Source organism: Panicum virgatum, chromosome 6N, assembly GCF_016808335.1.
Source record: "Panicum virgatum strain AP13 chromosome 6N, P.virgatum_v5, whole genome shotgun sequence".
Lineage (NCBI taxonomy): Eukaryota > Viridiplantae > Streptophyta > Magnoliopsida > Poales > Poaceae > Panicum > Panicum virgatum.
This window is the reverse complement of record NC_053150.1, coordinates 32,098,814-32,108,067: the sequence shown is the minus strand read 5'-3', so window position 1 is coordinate 32,108,067 and position 9,254 is coordinate 32,098,814.

Sequence of the window (9,254 nt, the reverse complement as noted above, 5' to 3'; positions counted from 1 at the left end):
GATGTTAAGGATAACATCAGCTTCTCCTAGATCCTTCATATCAAAGCTCTTTGAAAGAAAGGACTTGACCTCATTGATCACATCAATGTTTGTGCCAAAGATCAGTATGTCGTCCACATACAAACATAATATCACTCCTCCACCCCCACCATAGCGATAGTACACATATCTATCAGCCTCATTAATGACAAAGCCCGCAGAAGTTAAAGTTCTGTCGAACTTCTCATGCCATTGCTTAGGTGCTTGTTTCAACCCATACAAAGACTTCAAAAGCTTACACACCTTGTTTTCTTGACCTTTCATTACAAATCCATCAGGCTGATCCATGTAGATCTCCTCATCCAACTCTCCATTTAGGAAAGCTGTCTTAACATCCATCTGATGAATGATAAGACCATATGAGGCAGCCAAGTAAATTAATGCTCGAATAGTGGTCAATCTAGCGAAAGGTGAATAAGTATCAAAGAAGTCTTCGCCTTCCTTTTGTGTGTACCCTTTAGCAACAAGCCGAGCCTTGTACTTGTCAATAGTACCGTCAGGCTTAAGCTTCTTCTTGAATATCCACTTACATCCTACTGGCTTGCAACCATAGGGTCGTTCAGTGAGCTCCCATGTTCCATTAGAAAGAATTGAGTCCATCTCACTTTGGACTGCTTCTTTCCAATCATCTGCATCTGAATATGCATATGCCTCTGCAATGGACGTGAGAGTATTTTCCACAAGGTACATAGTGAAATCCTCACCTTGCTCCTTCTAGGAGCTTCACTGTCATCCTTCTCTAGGACATGCTCATGTTCATCGGATTGTTCAGAAGACTCGATAGGTACTGCAGGTTGAGGAGTTATCTCTGTCGAAAATCTAAATTTGCTATGCATATCTTTCATAGGAAAAATATTCTCAAAAAATGTTGCATCACGAGATTTCATAATAGTACCAACATGCACATCTGGTATCTCAGATATAACCACTAAGAATCTATAAGCAATGCTCCTCTGAGCATATCCTAGAAAGACACAATCCACTATCTTAGGTCCCAACTTGCGCTTCTTTGGAATAGGCACGTTAACTTTCGCTAAGCACCCCCACGTGCGCAGATAAGAAAGTGATGGTTTTCTCCCATTCCACATCTCATATGGAGTTTGATCTTGATTCTTATTTGGAACTTTATTCAAGACATGACACGAAGTCAATACAACCTCCCCCCACCATGCCTTAGAAAGACCAGCTGTGTCTAACATGGAGTTAACCAAGTCAGTCACCGTGCGGTTTTTCCTCTCGGCAATCCCGTTTGATTCAGGAGAATAGGGAGGCGTCCTCTCATGAATAATTCTATGCTCCTCACATAATTCATCAAATATTTTGGGAAAATACTCGCCACCACGATCTGACCTTAGACGCTTGATCTTTCTCTCTAGTTGATTCTCAACTTCAACTTTATAGATTTTAAAGTAGTCTAACGCTTCATCCTTAGTTCGCAACAAATAAACATAGCAAAATCTAGTCGCATCGTCAATTAACGTCATGAAGTATCTTTTCCCACCTTTTGTCAACACACCATTCATCTCACATAGATCAGAATGTATGAGTTCTAGAGGTGCCAAGTGTCTCTCCTCTGCAGCCTTGTTAGGCTTCCGAGGTTGCTTTGATTGCACACAACTATGGCACTTAGAACCTTTAGCAATGTTGAATTTCGGAATGAAACACATGCTGGAAAGCCGAGACATCAAACCAAAATTAACATGACATAAACGTGAATGCCAAACACTCACATCATCGCTAACATTGCCACAAATATGGTTCACCAACTTATTACAAAATTCAGCAAGAGAAAATCGGAACAAGCCTCCGCAATCATAGCCTTTACCAATGAATTGTCCATGTTTCGACACGACAAATTTATTAGACTCTAACACTACCTTAAACCCGTCCTTGCATAGGACTAACCCGCTGACCAGATTCTTGTTGATAGTGGGCACATACTGCACGATCTTCCCCGAAGTAAACTTCAGATCTACCATGCCAACACCATGAACAGAAGCATGTGAACCGTTCCCCATCAGCACGGAGAAGTCCTGGACGGTCTGGTAAGAAGAAAACATAGAGATGTCAGCACACACATGAACATTAGCACCCGTATCAAGCCACCAACTCGTGGACTGAAAAACTGAAAGAACTATAGGTAAATTACCGTACCCATCTCCAGTGTTGCTTAAGGTCACCATGTTGACATCCTTGGACTCATTTGCTTTCTTGGCACTCCTTGGAGAAGTGTCCAAGCTTACCACATGCATAGCACTTTTCCTAAGCCTTGTTCTTCTTCTTGAAGGTAGTGGTCTTGTTATGCTTGTTGTTCCCTTTGTTCTTGCCATGTGGGAACTTTTGGACCAGGTTGGCGCTGGACTGGCCTTGATCTCCTTTCTCAGGCATGTCTTTCTTCCGAGCCTTCTCCTCAACATCAAGAGTCGCTATCAGATTTTCAATTGATATCTCCTGTCTCTTGTGTTTCAGAGTTGTGGCAATGTTCCTCCACTGGGAAGGCAATTTTGCAATAATGCATCCAGCCACAAACTTGTCGGGAATAGGACACTTAAGGAGATCAAGATCCTTGACAATGCACTGCACCTCATGCGCCTGTTCCATCACAGAACGGTTATTCACCATCCTGTAGTCATGGAAACTCTCCATAAGGTACAGTTCATTGCCCGCATCTGTTGCATCATACTTAGCAACCAGAGCATCCCACAGCGTCTTCGCCTCTGTCTCATCAATGTACACACGGACTAATCCGTCTGACAGATTGCTAATGATACATCCGACAAAGAGATTATTGGCCTCATCGTACTTCTTCTGCTCTTCAGCAGTAAGTACGCCCTCAGTCTTGCCAAGTCTCATGTCCCAGATGTGCATAGCAGTAAACCAGAGGCAAACCTTGGACTTCCAGATCTTAAAGTTCATGCCAGTAAACTTTTCTGGCCTCAGTGACTCAGCGAAACCAGCCATTGTTAAATCAACAGATTGCCTATAATAAGGTTTTTGGATTATTGAAAAATAGATAACTGTAAGTTTAAATTTTGAACTAGATTTATCATGACGAGAATTAAACCTATCATGCATGACTCTAACATACTAGACAGTACGTATATCATAAACATGATCTCAGAAAACATGATTATGAAACAGATCTGATCACAAAATACGTATTATACGGGAGCCGCCGGGAAGACGAAAGGCGCAGACGAGACGAAGACGGTCCTTCGAACGGAGCGCAGCAACCGGCGTTGTAGACGACGGTATGCCGCAGCTACTGACTTGGACGGAGGACGAGCCGTGACGAAGAAGATGAGCAATCGCGCTTAGCGCTTCCCAAAAACCTTATTCGCCCTCTCCCGGTGCAGGATCACAAGAGCGAGCAGTTCCGGAGACCTGCTCTCCCATTCGCCGGTGCATGCCGGCGCTTGGGATGGAGAAGACTACGGTGGCGGTGCAGCAACGAGAGGAGGCAAAACCCTAACTCAGATTAGATCTTCTTATGAATTCCCAAACCTTTCAGATTAGATCTTCTTATGAATTCCCAACTTGGGGACTCCACGTATAGCGATCGATGGTTCACTTTTTCCATGAGGGAGGTGGTCCGTATTTAAAGGGAGAAAAACCCCTTACACCCTCGTCCATTAGCAATACAAGACTAATAGATAGTGTAACTCCTCTTAGCGCTAATGGGCCTTTGAGATTTATTAGGATTATTTATATGGGCCAAGCTCATAAATCTAACAACTACCCGTGGTGAAACTAACTGGCAAGTGAAAACTCCCGCAAGATAAACTGACAGCCTATAGGTCGCTGCACATATAGATAGATGGACAGCCAGACTCTCCACGGGCAAGCACAGCTTTTAATTTGTGTCTCTCCTCTACCATGATTCTGATCGACTAGCATGCCCAAGTAGGGGTGTTAAAGCGCCTTCAATTTGGCATAGATAATTAAGGGCCGGCTCTAAAAAGGTCGGACTCTAATCCTATACAATTTTGAGTTAAAAAATTTAAAGACCAAGTTGGATTATGAAGAGACCATTAGGGCCATGGCCCATTACCATCCCTACCCACAAGTCAGGGATGCTAGTCGATTAGAGACCAGGCTCAACTAGTAAGTCCAGGGTCCCACAAATGTGTTTTGAACTTTTGATTAAGACATGACCTCAAACTTTTTTGTTACTGAGATGGATAGCTCGCCTGTAGGGATGCAAGTCCCACATTTTTTGGGTCATTAGATCAACCGAAAATTTGATAAAATGAACTAGAATGGCATGCTATGTAATTAGTTTGTGTGAGAAAATAAACTAAAATGACAACCAAAAAATACCTATGGGTACCCACTTGCATCCCTACTCGCCTGTCATGGTACTATGAAGATTTTGTCAAAGTTTTGGTTAGAATATGAGCTAAAGGCTGCGCTGAAGTATTTTATCATCAACATCGAAGATTTTGAAAATTAGAGTACTCCCTCCGCTCCCAAATATATGTTGCTTGTCCTAAACGTCATATATTAAGGATAGAGATAATGCAATCTCAAAGAAAAAAAGGATAGAGATAATGCAAGACTTGTCCAAACGAAACACTTAGTTCCATATATTGGCATTGTGACCAGGGCCAGGGTTAGGGTGGGCACGTGCACATGCCAACAAGTCCTGTAATTAATTTTTTAGATTAAATCCTGTAATTAATTAAGTTAACCTAATTACAGAAAAAAAGAAAAGACCTATTAAAGCCCATACAACATGCCAGGAATGAAGCCCATACAGTGGGTGGCCTGTCTGGGCAGTTCTTCCTTTCCGCCCATGCAACAAATCAGGAATGAAGCCCATACACCACATGTTCACATTGCTAGTCTTGAAGCCCATTCACACAGGCGCACAGCTGGGCCAGCGGGGGGCAGTCGCACAGTTCCATCTTTTGATAATCTCAAAAAAAAGTTTCATCTTTTGAGTTTTGATTTATTCTTCAATTTTTCGTACCTTCTTTCATTAAGCCTAGAATTATTGTAATGTTTAATTTAAATATTTTTTTGGTACATTAGCTTTGTCAAATAAGAAGATTTTTATTTATTCAATCCTCATCAATCATTCTAAGTGACCTCCTATTTGTCCAAGGCATGATATGATGATTGATGAGAGCTTTTTTGAGAGAAGATGAGGTCATCAATCATCTCCTCAAAACCATTTAAATGACCTCCCTGCAACATTGCAAAGTAGTTTTGAGAGCTTTTTTTTTGCTGATGTGGCATGTGGGACCTGTTTAACAGTGTTCTACATTTCTTCTCCCCCACTGATAAGTGGTCCCCACTCGCCCAATCATTAATCGTCTCCTCCCTCCCGTCGCTACAGCATCACGGGAGTGGGGACGCTGGCAATTGGGGAGGGACTAGGGGTGCCGGCGATTGGGGAGGGTGTGGAGGTGCTAGCGATTGGGGAGGGAGAAGGCGAGAACAGTGCTGGAAAAAAGGATGGGAGGCAGGGGAAGAAGTGGGGGACGCTGACGCTTTGTGGCGGAAGATGGGAGGGGGCGGCACGAGTGATAGCATAGTAGTGTGGCACGGTTGTGTGCGATGGCAACGCGGCTCGGCATGGCCCATGTGCGGCGTGGGCAGTGGCGCTTCCACGCACACCGTGCATGGAAAACAGATGCAAGAGAGGGCGATGGGTGTGGCAGAACCACCCAAAATAAACCAACTCGGGTGCGCTAACCATCGTTACAAAGCAACTCTAATCCAACTCGCACGAACCACTGGAGTTCCTCGAGTAAAGTCTCGATTAAAGCCACACTAACCGGGATCGAACAAGCAACAACTCACACGAAGGCGAGCCCAGAAAGTACAACACAATGCATCTCATACATCACAGAGTTTGCTTCGGAATTTAATTATTACAAACCGGTACTGAAACAGGAAAAGTACTACATAGTCTTATACTACAACATTTCATCAGAGTTCATCATTGTAGTGGAAGGACAAAAACACGATAGCTAACGATAAACATGATGTCCCGATGAAGCCCGTACGAGACATCAATCTGCAGAAGTAGAGTCAGCGTTGGCCAGGAAAACAACCCACTCCACAGACTAACTCGGAGGTAAAGTACAAGGCCAAGTTAAACCAGCAAGCAAAGCATCACCTGAAAACAAAGCCAAAAGCAAGGATGAGCATACTAATACTCAGCAAGGCTTACCCGTCAACGGATATACTTAGTCCACTTAACTAGATATGCAAGGATTTTGGCTTAAGGGGTTTGTTTTGCCGAAAAGCAATTAAGAGTAGATCCTTAATTTCAGATTTTAGCTTTCCATATTCTATTTTAAATTATCTATTCTAGACAAGCAACTATCTCTAAACAAGTATGGTAGTGAAAATATTAATCATACAACAGTATTAGCATCATCATATTCCAATTGTTACTCTATGTGGCAAAAGTGTTAAGCAGTCTCATTGATCGTGAGCGGCGGCCGATTCGAATCAAATTCTTAACCTTGCAAAGCAAACCTAACACATACGTATGGGGAACGAAGTCACCCACACGACTTTTCCCTTTTCTTTTCCGTCCGTGGATCAGGGTCACCCCCTTCGACTATAGAGTACGGCTACCACACTCATCCTGGACTTCGTCCAAAAGAGGGTGAAAGTAAAGTCCACTAACAGGTCCAATTAGGTACTTAAGCTTACCGATTACCATATCTCTCGGCATGTGGTTAGTACGTTCAAAAGCTTAACAAAGCTACCACACACTGCAGCCTTAGCATCTTTTCACTAAACAAACGGGGTCTCATCCAGAAACATAGCACCCTGACCCCGTGCGTAAACCTTATGATTGTAGTATGTGATAAACCAGTCAGAACCTATCATCTCGCGAGCGGCTGGAAACCACTCGACTTTTACCGGGACTAATTAGCAGAGCATCTAGTCGATCTAAACCATGGGTAATCAGTACATGGGAACCTAGGATCATGCATCTAAGGTTACAACCAACTCCTAGAAACTTAAATTGCATCTAAGGTGAAGGTTACAACCATCATAGATTGCATATGCATGAAAATAATAGGTATTTAAATGCACCGGAGCTTACCTTCTTGGGCACTGTTAGCTTTTGGCTCTTTCGAACTTTGGTCCGGGCCTTGATTCTCTTCAGTTAGATTCAAATGGGATTCCACAGGAGCAAGCTCGTTCGTAGGCACCAACTCGTAAGTACCGTCAGACAGATGGGTAGATTCTATATGAATGCAAAAGTGCTCTTTGTTACAATATGATACAATTTACATTTCTTTCTTTCACTATAAAGTTGTAATCCAACACTTATGCATTTTTAGTAATGGACTTCTTTACTTAATTTATTGGGCAATCGTTTATAGAGTAGTTCTTAAATTAAATTAACTTCATAGATTGAACTGGGTGGGTTGTTTTTATTCCAAGTCAATAACCATGAGAATACTTGAGAAATTCATTACATAAGTTCGGATAGGTTTCTGGTGCTAGAAATTTTACACAGTGCAGCAAACTTAAATATAAACTTGCAGTAAAAATTACAGCTAAAATCAGTAAGGAATCTAGACATGAAAAATAACTTAACTGGATAACTTTAATATAACGATTGAATTATTCAGAGCAATATACAATAGTTCTGGCGCTCAAAATTTTACAGAGTATTCTAAACATGCTGGCCATCTTACTGTTAATTTGCCACAATTTATCTATGCATGCATCAAAAAAAAATAGACAAACTTAAGTCACATTTATCAAGATTAAAATCTACAGAGTGTTCTAAGGTGTTTCTGAGTCTCCAATTTTTACCAGAGCCTACACTAAACATGAACATGCTTCAGCAAACATATCAACAGTTATAACCAACAATTACTTTAGTATTGCATTTACATATCTTAACACACGCATAATTATTCGAGCTAGATTCTGTTAAGAAATAAATCCTAAAATTTTTGTGTAGCATACATATACATCTAATATTACTATATGCAAGTTTCATAGGTAGATACACAGTATAACTACCAGAAGAAAAATAACAAGCTAAACAAGGTGATAACATGAGTAAGCAATATCTCTGGTTCTACTTAGTATTTCATTCCCAAACTTTGCATGCAGGTTTAACTATTCAAGATTAAGTTCTGATACAAATTTCAGATTTTTCCAGGTACCATAACTATTTAACATGATATAATGTCATTTCCTAAGGATTAAATCATATATATATATATATCTAGACCGTTTGAAAATAACCAAACTTGTGCACTGAGGTTCTTTTAGTACTGCTAGATTATGGAAAAAGTTTCAGCTAAAGCTCTATTGTAGAGCATCCAGAAATAAAATGTAAAATTTCACACTAGATCTAGTAAGAAACATGATTTCATCTAGTTATAGTTGTCCTCTGGTTCTCAAACTTTTACAAAAAGCTAAACATAGTACAAAGTATCTACAAGCCAAAACTCAGCTATAGTTGTTGAGTAGAACTTCTAGAACAATTATAACTCATAAACCTAGATTTATAAACCGAGCTCAAAATATTTAGATTCAGTTCAAGTCCAGGTTGACAAAGTTGTAGAGCTCGTTCTAAGGATTTCAGAATAGTTGGATTTACATTTTTATGATTTTTCTACGATTTAACATGGATTTTCAAATTTCACTGTTTTTATTTAAGGAGTTCTTGTTATTTTTACGTTCAGCCCCCTAGAAACTTGCACAGAGGACCGTAGAAAGAATTTGGTTCTTGCAATGTGGTCCTTGGCCGAGGAAGCTCGGTGGTTTCCAGCCGGATTCCGGCGAAGCTCGTTGCCGGCTGCGTGGGGAAAGTAGGGGAAAACGATGAGGGGATCGAGCTGAACCTTTTGGCGTACGGGTTTGGGGTCGGGGCGACTGGAGACGGCGGCTCCACGGCGGCGGCGCTCCGGCGGGGAAGGGAGACGACGGCAGAGCGGGTTAGCTTCAGGAGGACTTGAGAAAGGTCTTGGCGTGCTTGGTTTCGACAATGTGGGAGCGGAGGGGCGGCGCCACGGCGACCTCGGGCTCGCCGGCGCTCGGGAAGGGGCGGCGGCGGTTTGCGCACGCAAGAAGCTTGGCTTGGCCTTTTATAGGCATGGGAGGGGACAAGGGACGAGCTGAGAAGTTCATTTGCTTCGCCTGGGAGGCAATGCGACCCGGGGAAGGCCGAAACGAGGTGGCAACCGCCGGCGACGGCGTTTGGCATCGTGGCGGATGGAGGA